The sequence below is a fragment of the Dipodomys ordii genome, unplaced genomic scaffold (assembly GCF_000151885.1).
Source record: "Dipodomys ordii isolate 6190 unplaced genomic scaffold, Dord_2.0 Scaffold1, whole genome shotgun sequence".
Taxonomy (NCBI): domain Eukaryota; kingdom Metazoa; phylum Chordata; class Mammalia; order Rodentia; family Heteromyidae; genus Dipodomys; species Dipodomys ordii.
Window position 1 is genome coordinate 16,429,318 of NW_012267217.1, and position 14,471 is coordinate 16,443,788.

A 14,471-nucleotide genomic window follows, 5' to 3' on the forward strand; every position below is an offset into this window, starting at 1 on the left:
TACTGTACTAGATATTGAGCATGTGTGACATAGGCAAAGAGAAAGTAAAATATTTTTAAAAATTGTACAAAATTTAAAAATTATACGAGCGTTCTCTGTTTGAAATGATATTTGGCATCTGCTACTTACAAATTTCTTAAAGTTTGTATTGCTGATGAAAGAGAAAGACAAAAATAATTCTAGTTAGCAAAAACTTTGGAGATGTATGGTTGGATTTTATCTGGTTTTGTTTTAGTAGCTTTAACTCATGCCATTAATGGTCACTGAGAAGGAAATCCAATCTTCAGTTTTTGATTGCTCAAATACAAGCTTGTAACACTTTTAATTTTTTTAACCTGCTGGTTGCACAATGTACAAAATGAGGTTTTAATTTTTCCTCAAGAACAATTTTCATCATAAGTATTTTCATACATTTAAGATTTTTAGGATTACTTTCACCTTGGTGAAGTGAATTTCTCTGCTCAAAAAAAATCCAAAGATAAACATTGCTACTACTAAGATAAAATTACAAAAAATATATCATATAAGAGGTAATAAGGAATCTTAGAAACAGATATCCTCAGTAAGGACTAATTGGGTGAATGAACTAAGGGGATTTCAAAAAACAAAATAACAATAATATTTTTAAAAAAGAAAAAAAACTGGCTTCACAAGGATTCTCCTGTTTTGATTACAGGGTATGTAGATGTTTTCAAATCTCTATTTTAGAACATTTCTAAACTATCACATAGTTATGCATTATTACAAATGTCAAGCAAAATGTTACTAAGTGCAAAAAACAATACAAGAAGTCTACCTGTCATGGTAGAATTGTTGCTAGGGGTGTGGTTGGAATGTTAGTGTAGGTAGTTGTTATGTGTCCCTAAATGGAAACTTTCCTGCTTATGTTTCTTACATTTTATAGGGAAATTTGTGAAAGTGATTATTCTAATAAGGACATTGGGTATGTGTTCTGCAGGAAGAAATACAGAGCTTGCTGTGAGAAGAATCTATTGTCTGTCTACCTATCTGTCTGTCTGTCTACTATCTATCACCTACCTATCATATATACTTTATCTACTTATGTACTATATTTTGGATAACCAAATCTCTGAAGAAGTATGGACTCCATCATCTGTAAATGGATTTTTTCCAGTGCAGTCATGTCTAAGTAGCTTTTCCAGATTTCTACTTTAGGACTAATTTCTTATACAGTACAAATACACACACTTCTTTCACTCTTTTTTCATTAGAAATGAGTTGAAATGAAGTTCATTGCCTGCTCTCTGCAGAAGCTGAAGGTCTCATAGCTGGTGATATTTTGGCCAACCTTCCTCTGCCTCTTTCTGAAGAGGAAAGTGAAAATCTCTTACAACTTTTTATAGTGAGCTCCAAAGATTATTGTTTAGATAAGCCTTCTTATTTCCCTCCTTTACATGTGTAGTAAAAACAATAGTTTATTATGAGTACTTTCAGAATGCTAATACTAAGTATAATTTTTTAGTATATATCTAGGCTTAAATTTAATTTAGAATTTAACAGACACTTTATTGAAGAAAAAAATGGTCAATGTATTTTCTTAAGGTGTTCATCCTTAGGACAAACCTATAATGAGTATAATCAATATTTTCCTTAAAAATAATTAGTTGAGGGGCTGGGAAGGTGGCTCAGTGGTAGAGCGCTTGTCTTGCATGCCTGAGGCCCTGGGTTCGATTCTTCAGCACCACATAAGCAAAAAATAAAAAAAAGCCGGAAGTGGCGCTGTGGCTCAAGTGGTAGAGCGCTAGCCTTGAGCTGAAGAGCTGAGGGACAGCGCCCAGGCCCAGAGTTCAGGCCCCACCACCGGACCAAAAAAAAAAAAAAAATTAGTTGAGAGCCTAGTGAGGAAAACAGTATTATAGATGCTCACAGAAGGAATATATACTAATTTGCTTATTTTTAAAAATAGTATTTTTGTACCTCCAACTTTCAAACACCTCTAAGTGCTCAAAACTAATATGAACAAACTCTTCTCATTTATCTAGTCCCTAGATCATGATATGATCTATTTAAACTTAAAACTATGATTATCAACATCTCCCCTTTCGAAATTCTAAATTACTTCTTTGGAAACAAGCAACAAAATACCTAATTGCCTTGAAAAATACTTGTTTATTATTATCACAAAATAAATTACAAGGGTAATTTTCCTCTCTGCTTACTTGAGTGATTCTCTGTCTTCTATGAAATTTAATGACAATATTGTTATTTGGAAAATTCTGAAGAATTTTAAATATCAAGCATGGAATACTTTTCATTTCTCTAACAAACTCAATATGATCCCTTTTATTACATTCTTTTTTTAAAGTGTATTATCTTTAAGTAGTTATACAAAATAGTTGCCATTCAATAAAGCAGTTTATGAATACAATGCATATTGATCAATGTTACCACTTTCAACATTTCCAAACATCCCTCTCTTATCCCATCCTTTCCCTCCATCTTCTTAATTTTGTAGGATATAGATTGTATTCCTGACTGCATTTTCACCTCTTATCCTGTTCATTTGCTTACCTCTTTCCACTTTGAACTTGACCCTACCCCACCCCTTTCAAGTAACTGTTTCCTGTTTGTTTTGTTCAAGTTTGACTTTGCCTTTCTAAGAAATTATACTATTTGAGTTCTACCTTGAATCTATTGTATTGCAGTTAATACATAGGTATGAACTTGCATACCACACACACACACACACACACACACACACACAAACACACGTTTGTAAGCATTCTGATAGAGTACATATTTATATAAAAGTACATAGTTTATATGAATGTTCTATCTTATATATAGGTACATAGTGTCTCAATAACCAATTGTAGTAGATTGTTAACCTAATTGCTATTGGTTAAAACAAAGCACAGTTGAGCTAATTATGTATTGGCTCTTTCAGCTTTTCACTGACAGTAGCACAGTGAAAAGCAGAACTCCAATTCTTGGAGAATGGTCACCATTCTTTTGAAATAGCTTAGAGACATTATAGGTACATGCACTTATATGACCTCTTATACCTGTCATATTACTATTTTAAGATGCAAGTATTCTCCATTTAGGAAAACAAAAAAACAAAAAATCCCTAATTCAATTGTGAAAGGTAAAATATCATGTTTTCTCATTCTAGCAATGATTTTATGATCCTGTTGGAAAGCTGTCATCTATAAGCTGTGCTCCTTTCTTTGTTTAAGCTCTTTTATGCCATTGCAAGGCAATATTAGATGCTATTCACAAAGTGATAAGAAAGAAGAAGACAGCATGGAAGTGTGTATAGTTCTGTTCTCCCATTAGCAATAGAGAAGGAGAGGGAAAGGAGATGGCAGAGCCAATCTGTGGCAAATAATAAGAGGTTCTGATGAAAAGGATAAATGTCAAGAGGCTCTGGTTGTATTACATGAGCACGTTTTATTAGAGGTGAAAATTAAATTTAATAAAGATAGTGGCACTGGAAAATGGTGTCCTGAAAATCAGAAAATGAAGTAGCTAAGTGATGGAAGGAGAGAATAAGTGGGAAATAGTAAGGAGACAAAAGGAATATGCCATATTCAATTCTCTTTTGTTAAAGCTATTAAAACAAATTAAAATTGCTAATGCCTTTGAAAACCAATGGAAAAAAACGAGAAATTTATAAAACCATGAATTTGGAATACTGAAAATTATTTAAATTTTTTAAATTTTTTTATTGGGAGAATACCGTACAGAGGAATTACAATTACATGGGCAACATAATGAGTACATTTCTTATCAAGCTTGTTGCCTCCTCTTTGTTTTCCCTTCTCATCCCTTCCCATACTCCCCCCATCCCCAACCACAGTTGTAAAGTTCGTTTTTTGACATAAAAACTTGTACATCTCATTGTTGCAATGAGTCCCCAACCACAGTTGTAAAGTTCGTTTTTTGACATAAAAACTTGTACATCTCATTGTTGCAATGAGTCCACGTGTATCCCTAGTTAAACGATTTGTTTTTTCCCTTCCCCTCCACAGATTATACCAACATCAAATACAGTAAAAGCATGGGTTATACCGTGGGGGAGGGACATACAAAGCAACATAGAAATCATCTTATAAATATGTTAAATCTATTGCATGAAAGAAAAAAAACAAAAAGAAAACATTTGAATACTTATCTTGGAGTTCATTCCCCTAACATCAACTTATTTGATCTTTTCTGATTGACTCAGACATATACTAGTTATTGCAAATAAGGGAAACCATGGGACCTATGTTTCTTTGGGCCTGGCTTACTTCACTTAATATGGATATTTTTTTTCCAGGTCTTTCCATTTCCTAACAAATGGGGCAATGTCATTCTTTCTGATGGAGGCATAGAATTCCATTGTGTATATATACCCCATTTTCTTGATCCATTCATCTACCCAGGAGCATCTGGGTTGATTCCATATCTTAGCTATGGTAAATAATGCTGCAATAAACATAGTTGTGCTGGTAGCTTTAGTATAGTCTTGTTTGTGATCATTTGGGTAAATGCCCAGAAGCGGGATTGCTGGGTCATATGGGAGCTCTATGTGGAGTCTTTTGAGGAACCTCCATACTGCTTTCCCCAAAAAACAAATCTTCAAAGAAACAACTGCCCAATAAGTAAGTGGGCTAAGACTTAAAGAAAAACTTCTCTGAAGTGGAAAGAAGGATGTCCAATAGACACATGAAGAAATGCTCAACCTCTCTAGCCATAAAAGAAATGCAAATCAAAGCAACATTGAGATACCACTTCACCCCAGTTAGAATGGCTAGAATCAAGAACTCTAATAACAACAGATGGTAGAGGGGATGACGACAGAAGGGAACCTTACTACATTGTTGGTGGGAGTGTAAGCTTGTTTAAAAATTGTTTTTAAAAACATAATATAAACAATGCTTTCATGATCTTATACCTGTTATTATAAAATGTAAAAATAAAATACAAACGTCCCTAGCCATAAAAAAATGCAAATAAAAACAACATTGAGATACCACCACCCCAGTTATAATGGCAAAAATCAAGAACTCTAACAACAACAGATGCTGGAGGAGATGTGGACAGAAGGGACCTTACTTCATTGTTGGTGGGAATGTAAACTTGTTCAACCACTTTGGAAAGCAGTATGGAGGTTCCTCAAAAGACTTCACATAGAACTCCCCTATGACCCAGCAATCCCACTTTTGGGCATTTACCCAAATGTTTACAAACAAGACCACACTAAAGCTACCAGCACAACTATGTTTATTGCAGCATTATTTACCATAGCTAAGATATGGAACCAACCCAGATGCCCCTCAGTAGATGAATGGATCAAGAAAATGTGGTATATATACACAATGGAATTCTATACCTCTATCAGAAAGAATGACATTGCCCCATTTGTTAGGAAATGGAAAAACTTGGAAAAAATTATATTAAGTGAAGTAAGCCAGGCCCAAAGAAACATAGGTCCCATGGTTTCCCTTATTTGCAATATTTAGTATATGTGTGAGTCAAGCAGAAAAGGTCAGAAAATGTGATGTTAAGAGAATGAACCCTTAGATATGTATTTTAATTTTTTTCTTTCATGCATGTGTTTCTAATGCATTTATAAGATTATCTCTTTGTTGCTTTGTATGTCCCTCCCCCACAGTATAACCCCTGCTTTCACTATATTTGATGTCAGTATAACTTGTGAAGGAGATGGGGAAAAACAAGTCGTTTAAGGATACAGGTGGACCTGTTGCAACAATGAGAAGTACAAGTTGTCATGTCCAAAACGAGCTCTACAACGTCGGTGGGGGGGGCAGGGGTGGGGAGGGGAAGGATTGGGATTGGGATTGGGATTGGGATTTGGAGGGGGGAGGCTGGGAAGGGATGTGAAGGGTAAACAAAGGAGGAGGCTGCAATGCTTGGTAAGAAATGTAGGCATTATCCTGCCCATGTAATTGTAACCCCTCTGTACAGTATGTTCACAAATAAAATAAAATTAAATTTAAAAAAATTAAAATACATTTCTCATCAACAGTTTATAAATCAATTTTTCCCAAAATTTATACCTTAGCATTAAAATGTGACTTGCCATAGCACACATTATAATATCTCTAAAGCCTTCAAAATTATTGTGTGAATAATCCATTTTAAAATTATGAGATCATCTGCCAGTGTAACAAATTTCATTATTTTAGTAGCTGGTAAAATATTAAAAGAATAACATTCATAGATTTTCTAAGTTAATTTGCAGTTTTATTATTTTCTGTTTCATTTATTCATATATGACATTAAAGACTCTGCAGTCTTTGTGTTTCAACTGAAAGTTTAAATTAAACATTCTGACAATAAAACTGTGTTATTGTAATTATAATGTGCATTTTTGCTATGTGTGTTCATATATTCTATCTGCTATATTTTAAATTTCTTTAGATCTGATCCCCTTTTACTTCTATGTTGTCTTGCACGTAGTTTGTACCTAGTAGACACTGAAGAAATTCTACAAAGTCATTGGCTGTTGAGGGAATTTGCCTGTCACAATGTAAATTTGTTTTGTGGGGATGAATTATTTCTTCCAATGATAATGAGGTTGTATAAGTGCATGATGTCATGGCTATCACAAGAGAAGAAAACAGAATTTTGTTAGCAACCTTTCAACTCAGTATTTTCCCTAAATGATGGTTGGCTTACATCAAATAGTATACCCAGACCTAATGTTGCCATCACAGGTATATTGGATCTTAGAGTGGAAACCACAGTCAGATTGTCTTCTGGGTCTTTGAGTATGGGCTTAGTTTCTTTTCCTTTTATAAGGGAGCTGACACCTTCTAAGATCTCTTTATTACACTATTTTCTCGGCCATCAAATAAACATTGATTCCACCAAAGCCAATTAAAGATGGTCACTGATGGCTTGCATGGCTTTAAGTAGAAAGCAGAGGGCATTCTTCACTGTTGTGGGTATAGAAGGATCGACGTTCCTTTCATGAGAAGCTTTGGGTCATGATTCTAGTCTCATTAAGTGGAAGTGTCAGATCTCATATAGATTTTCACATTCGATGAATGCTATTGAAACTGACAGCTGCTGTATGAGAGCAAACAAGGCAAAGAAGAGAAACTTCAGGTATAAAAATTAAGCTAAAAAGGTAAAGAAAACATTTATGTTTTTCTGGTTTTTAAATGCTGAAAGTTCTTTTTCTAGGATATTCTTTAGAAAGATTAGGTCAGAGGTTATTCTTTTAAAAGTATTCTTTTGAGTTGGGCTACTACAATAATTTAAGAGTTTCTTTGATGCTATAGTTTAGCTCCAGATAGGCCCCCAATAATCCATGCATTGAGCTGTGATCACAGCGGGTGATACCACAGCCAGAAGATAGGGAGACACAGAAGAAAGATTGGTCAGTGGAACTTGCCTTTGAAAGGAATGTTGGAATCTGATCTACCTCCCTCACTTCCTGACTGCCATTAGGTGAGCAGTCTATGTTGCCATGCATTCCCACTATAATTTATTGTTCCATCAAAGCCAACAAGGCACACCAATCATGGGCTGAAATATCTGAAGCTCCAAGACAAACATTTTCCTTAATGAAGTTTGTCTTCTCAGGCATTTGTTGGCTAACACATTTGATCGATACACTTCTTAGTTTTTCTGGTTACTTTTCAATAATTTAAAAGCAACTGGTCACTGCAAAGAGCCCCTCTGTATTATTTTATCACCCATGCTTTCCCTTTGACAGGGTGTACAAAATGAGCTAAATATTATACAACTATTTCTAAATTACCATCTATTTTCTAGTTCATTAAAAATTCCCACCATTCTTAAGGACTGACAAAGTTCTAAGATGTTTTTGAAATCTATCTTGCCTTGTTCCTGCTGAAATAAGCTTGCTTTATTCTTTATAAAATTATACGTTTTCAATAAAAATTGAGCTCTACAAAAACTTAAAAAAACACCTATTGCTTTCATCCTTGTTTATATTATTTATTTTATGAGTATATAGATATACTATATGTATACACCTGTGTGTAGGTCACAGTGCCTAGTACACATTTACATATACATATTTGTGTATACATGCCTATGTCTTTATATAATATGTATATATGCCTATATATATATATATATATATATATACACAAAGACCATCCCCAAATGGCACAAAAACACTAAAATATCAAAGAGAAATTCTTTTGTTATGCTGTGAAAATTAATATCACATATGTATTCATGTCAACCATAGAGGGATGACATTTACCAAGAAAATGAAATAGGAGACAATTTTTACTATATCTGTTACCAGACATAGTAAGAAAAAAAGCAGACATACATTACTTTTTAGCTGAAACAATTTAGTTTTTCCTCTTTTTTTCTTACAGATTTCAATTAATAGAACGATCTATTTTATCAATCATTATTTGGATTGATATTTTAAATTAACATATTGTAATTATACCACTGAAAATATAGTTCCCAAACAGTGTTGATGGTTCATGTCTGTAATCCTAGTTGTTCAGGTGGCTGAACTCGGAGAATCTCAATTCAAAGCCCATCCTGGCAGAAAAAACTGTGAGACTCTTATCTCCAATTAACCACCAGAAAACCAGAAGTGGAGCTATGGTTGTGGTAGTGGTAGAGCACTAGCCTTTAGTGAAAAATCAGACTCAGGCCCATGATCAACCAAAAACAAAACAAAGCAACACAAAACAAAAACAACCTCAAAACCCTGAAATTAATATTTTATCCTTTTGTTCTGATTAATTCTTTTGTTCTTATAGCTGTTTCTTCACACAATCTAAGTGCTATTAAATGATTATTCTTTCATTTACTTGTATAATCATATTTAACACTAGTACATGCTAGGTGAGTCACCTTTCAAACAAATATTTGCATTGCCTCCAAGCTCTTACATTGAAATTTTGACCCCCAGTTGGTGTACCAGGGCCTTTGTTAGTCAGTCTAGTTGTGAGGGCTAGTTCTACATAAATGGTTTTTATGCCTTTATAGATAGAACTTGGTGAGCTCCCTTGCCTATTTTACCAAGTGAGGACACAAGACAGTACTATGAATCAGAGACCAAATCCCACCAGACATCACATCTTCATGTACCTTGATCTTATACTTCCCTGCATCTAGAGCTGTAAGAAATGAATTTCTGTTATTTATAAGGCACCTACTCTAACATCCTCTGTTATATAGCCTTCATGAGCCAACACAAATGATGTTAAGATTTTTTTTATTGTGAAAATACCATCAGGAGGGGTTACAATTACATAGGCAAGATAATGAGTACATTTCTTATCAAGCATTGTTGCCTCGTCCTTTGTTTCCCCTTCCCGTCGTTCTTCGACATAACGACTTGTACATCTCATTGTTGCAATGGGTCTACCTGTATCACTATTTAAACGATTTGTTTTCCTTTTTCCCTTCCCCTCCACAAATTATACCAATGTCAAATACAGTGAAAGCAGGGAGTACAATGTGGGGAGGGACATACAAAGCAACAAAGAAATCATCTTATAAATATGTTAGAAACAATCACATGAAAGAAAAAACATTTGAATACTTATCTTGGGGTTCATTTCACCTAACATCAACTTATCTGACCTTTTCTGCTTGTCTCAACATATACTAGTTATTGCAAATTACTGTAGCACTTCACTGAGTTTTGTATTGTTCTAAGATTCACTTTTCTTCACTTTAAAACTGTATTTAGAAGCAAACAAAAGCCTGTGATGGTCTAAACAGAAGTTTAGTAGATCAAACTATCTGATACATATAATATTCAAATAAGAGAAAAATCATAAAAAGTACACTGACAAAAGTTCATCTCTTATATTTATGAAAATGAATATGCCAAGCATATTCATAGTCAATCAGAAGAGAGTGACAAGAAAATACATTTTCCAAGTAAGTAAAATTGTAGATAATTATTACTATCTCTTTTCCTGTGGGTTGAAAAAGAAAAGTCATAAACTTAGAAAGTCATTACAGATGATACCTGAGTGATTGTTGGAGTCCTATAATCTTCATTTCCCATAGATATGATATAGTTACCTTCCTACTCATTTCCAAGACTTTTCTCCAGATGCTTTTAGTCTTTGTTTCCAAAATCTTAAAGAATGAATAATTCATACTACAGTATGACTAGATTAAAAAATACATTCCTGCTCATTCTTTCTATTTTATTCAGGGAACTTTAATTCATACAAAGATCCTATAGCTCCCTGACTCAAATTAACAAGTAAAACTAATTATATGGAATTAATATTTTATATAAATAATTAATTTCTTACTTTTAATCTAAATTAAAATTAAATATTCTATCAATGCTCATCTTTATGCACTTATAATCTGCATATGCTTAAACATATAGAAGAATGACTAATCCAAACTATACTACCACTCATTAACAGCTCACAATAGATTTTTATTCCATGTCTGTTAAAATAAACATGTGAGACAATGAAAACATTTCTAATTTCTGTGGGCTTGGGCTGGAAGGTGATTCATAATTAATAAGAAAATAATGTTTCTAGGCAAGTTTAGATGCATTTGTAATTTATGTCTGTTAATACAAGTCCATCTCTGTACATGGGAATTAATTTGTCGGCAGACTGACTAAACTCAAAAAGTGAATGATTTATTTTTTGAATTATTTTTCACAATTACCCTTCTCGAAATACAAAATAGGATCAAAATCAAGGATAGAACTTCTTTCCTTTCTTAGTTCTGTAGCTAATCTGGGTCTTTATTTTATGAGACTGAATTATGCCCTACTGGCTCATGCCTGTTTTGTGAGGTAATCTCTCCATGTACATTTTGAGGACTCCTTGACTCATTCTTAAGCGTAATTTTATTACCTGAGGTTACTATCTGCAATATCAGAATAGAAACACATTGTCTTTGTCATTTATTTTTGGCAACTCAGATACATCACAAATTTTTCTTCAGCTATCCTTGTTTCCTTCCCTTCTCTTTCTCCTTTCCCTTTCTTTCTTCTCCTCCTAGCTCCCTCTCTGTCACCCCTCTCCTCTTCTTGTCCTCTCCCTCTCTCTTTTTCTTTCTCTCTTTTCCTCCAAGTCCCTATTCTCCACCTAGCTGCCTCATTTCTCTTCATTTCTTTCCTCTTGAGGACATACTTCTTGTGGTTTTCATATATCATTTCCACATCGTTGTTTTGGGAATTGGTTTTGGAAAGCTGATCCCCTATAGAAGTTGGTACAAATTTTGGTAAAAGGTTGTGATTTTCCAAGTTACAATTAGCACAAGTGGAACACGTGTATCTTGATCTTTTTAAACCTTAATCTTTATTTAGTCTTTCTTACTCTAGTCACTGAAAAGAAAGTCCCCTGAATCATCTTGAAATTCAGTTTATTATTTCATTCAACACAAATACCCATGTATTATCATCTGTATAATTTGTCAGCTAATTTAATAATAAATACAATAAAGAAATTTCAGAGATCAACTGATACAATTTCACTATATAGTACACAAAGAATATGAGGCTGAAAGACTACAAATTTTCAGAATTGAAGTGTATAGATCATAGTTAGAGCAAAAAAAAAGTCACTACTTATTCAATATTTTTCTCCTTTTATCACTGAAAAATCAATTTTTATATTTAATTTTTGTTTGACCTAAGTCATGCTTAGTAAAAGTTACTAGAATTTAACCACCATATGGCTGATAGAGGAGAGTAAATTGGTCTCCTTTGAACTGAGCAAGGTAATTTCTTTGTCAAAATAGTTTTATCATTACATAGTTTTTCATGTAGGTAATATTAATAACAATTTACATAGTGGGAAATTGAGATTCAGATGATCTGATCTCTACACAGTAAATTCTAATTTTGACTAATGCAGTTACTGATTTTCCTGTACGTACAAACATGTTCAATGCTGGATCAAAATTTGATAACACTGCTCCATGCCAGTGGCTCACATCTATAATCCTAGCTGTTTAGGAGATTAAGCCATCTCAAGCAGGAAAGTCCTTGAGACCCTTCTTTCTAATTCGCTGCCAGAAAACCAGAAGTGGAGCTTTGGATGAAATGGCAAAACAGTAGCTTCGAGCTTTCTCAGGGACACAGTCCAGGCCCTGAGTTCAAGCCCCAGTAATGGTGCAAGCATACATGCACACACCCACACCCACACCCAAACATGTGCTCACGTGCACATATAGAAAATGTATGTTTTTAATGAAATGAATTTAAAAAGTGGGTTTCATTCTAATACACATATATTATTTACTATATAGAAGCTGTAGTTGACATAGATGCTATGCAGAGAAATGTATTCTAGTATGTTCTTTGAAATTCATCATATATATATATATATATATATATATATAAATTGTTATCAGTCTTTCTGTTAATTTTGTCCCTGTCACCAAAGAAAGGTATCAAAACCGTTATTGAAACAAACCCAGAAGAAATAAGGGAAATTAATGAGTTAATGTAATCTATTTATGACTTATTTATTACAACCATATTTTACACAAGAAGAATAATTTTAAATTAAGATATAATCAATTAGACCTGAGTTCTAAATATTGATGTTCAATATCAGGCTGGGAAAGAACAAATTAATCATCTGCATATTTATTATATTTGTTGCTCAGTCCAATACTAAGGAATGTACCATACAAGTTGAGATAAATTGTTCAAATCTGCCACTTTGATTACAATAAACACAAGAACAAAGATAACATACTGGCCTTTTCATTCTTCTTTAGTAATATACTCTAAGAAGTTTCTCATTTTGGGGTATCTTTGGTCAGCAAACATACTAGGGTCTGGCAAAGTGTTTTCAACATACACATTTAATTCTTTCTCTTTTTTTGTATAGGAGGATTGAGAAACTGTCTCTCCAATACCAGTTGGTCCAAAAGAAGCTAATTCCTCTATTAGCTTTCTGAGCAATTCTGGCTTCATCCTTTCAGTTTGGAGGATTTATATCTCGTGAAGGCAGTAATAGGTAATAAACTGCCTTATTGCCTTCTTAAGTTACAGCTACCACTTTTATGGTAATTTAAAATCCCACAATCTATTCCTTTATAAATTCCGTTTAGTTTGAGGAAGTTTAAAGCTTACTATGGCTGTCTTACTAAGTGAAGAATGTTGGAGCAAAGGAATAATTGGTCTTGTGAGTCTGTGGGGCAGAAGTATGATCGTCAACATAACAAAGAATTGTCATTCATTGTAGCCTATTGGAACATTCATAGTGGGAAAGAAGAATGAAAGTAATTGTTATCCTCCAAGCTAACATGGACTTCTCTACTGTGAGTTCATTTCTCTCCAAATTTAATAATATATTAGAAAGCAGTAATGATTTCCTACTTCACAATAAAATATGAGCTTTTTTTTAATTAAACACATAATTTACTTCAAAAATTTCTGCAAAGCAGAGAGCTGTGTGTATCTTATGTAGATAACATGTAATTGTTGATGTGAGGTTAACATGAATTTATATCATCTTTTTTTAATATTGTGTCAATCCTGAGGCTTGAACTCAGGCCTCATACTCTTGCTCATGGCTGGCACTCTACCACCTGAGTTTTGTCTATACTACTGGCATTTTGATGGCAATTTGGTGATAAGAATCTCATATATTTGCATTCCTAGGCTGATCTTAACCACAATACTCAGATGTCAACTCCTAAGAATTCAAGATAATAAATGTGACACATTGACACCTATCAAATATTTATCTTCATAGTACCGGATAAATTGTTTGCATGTAATCTCTTTATATATATGCTTACTATAGAAACAAATATATTGTGTTGAAAATTTTCATCCTGTAAGTTCCAATTTTAATGTTTTGTTGACATTTTTATTCTGTATACTTTGTTATTTGGTGTATATCCTGTTTCAGTATTTTGTCTTTGCTCTAGCAATCAAAATGTTATTGTTTTTAATAACTATATACAGAGAGGCATGTACTTTTTATTATTAATAAAAGTTTTACTTATAATAATGTATCATTAAAATAATTTCTTTTGTTTTTAACTACAGATTTTAACATATATATTCATGTATGCAACTATATTTTATATGTTTAGAAAATAAAATTTCTTTAGTATCCAAATAACACAAATTTTATCCAAACAGGAACACTGTGAAAGAAATGCCACTATTTTTGTAGTAAATGATCAAACCCAGAATATTGAATATATTAAGCAGTTTTTCTCTCATTGAGTTACACTTTAACCTCTCACAGAGGAACTCTTTAGCTTTCAGATGAAAAGCTGAAATAATACTTAATTTTAAAAATGTAATAAACGTAAGGGAGGTTAACAAACACTTAAGTAACTGTTTTCATAAGATGGATATGAAATCTAACTTTTTCTATATTTCATCACCAGCATAGATAGTATTTATCTATTTCTATTTTTTTTTTTTTTTGTCCGTCATGGGGCTTGAACTCTGGGCATGGGCGCTGTCCCTCAGCTCTTCAGCTCAAGGCGAGCGCTCTACCACTTGAGCTACAGTGCCACTTCCGGTTTTC

General features: G+C 33.3%; 1 long non-coding RNA gene across 1 annotated transcript in view; it reads left to right on the forward strand.

The window, feature by feature from the left end:
- The window catches only part of LOC106003242, a 67,411-nt gene extending 54,462 nt beyond the window's left edge, over nt 1-12,949 (forward strand). Inside the window, exon 3 of the long non-coding RNA XR_001175989.1 lies at nt 12,810-12,949. This is a non-coding gene — a long non-coding RNA (uncharacterized LOC106003242). The remainder of the gene's footprint in view (nt 1-12,809) is intronic.
- The last annotated feature ends 1,522 nt before the right edge of the window (nt 12,950-14,471 follow it).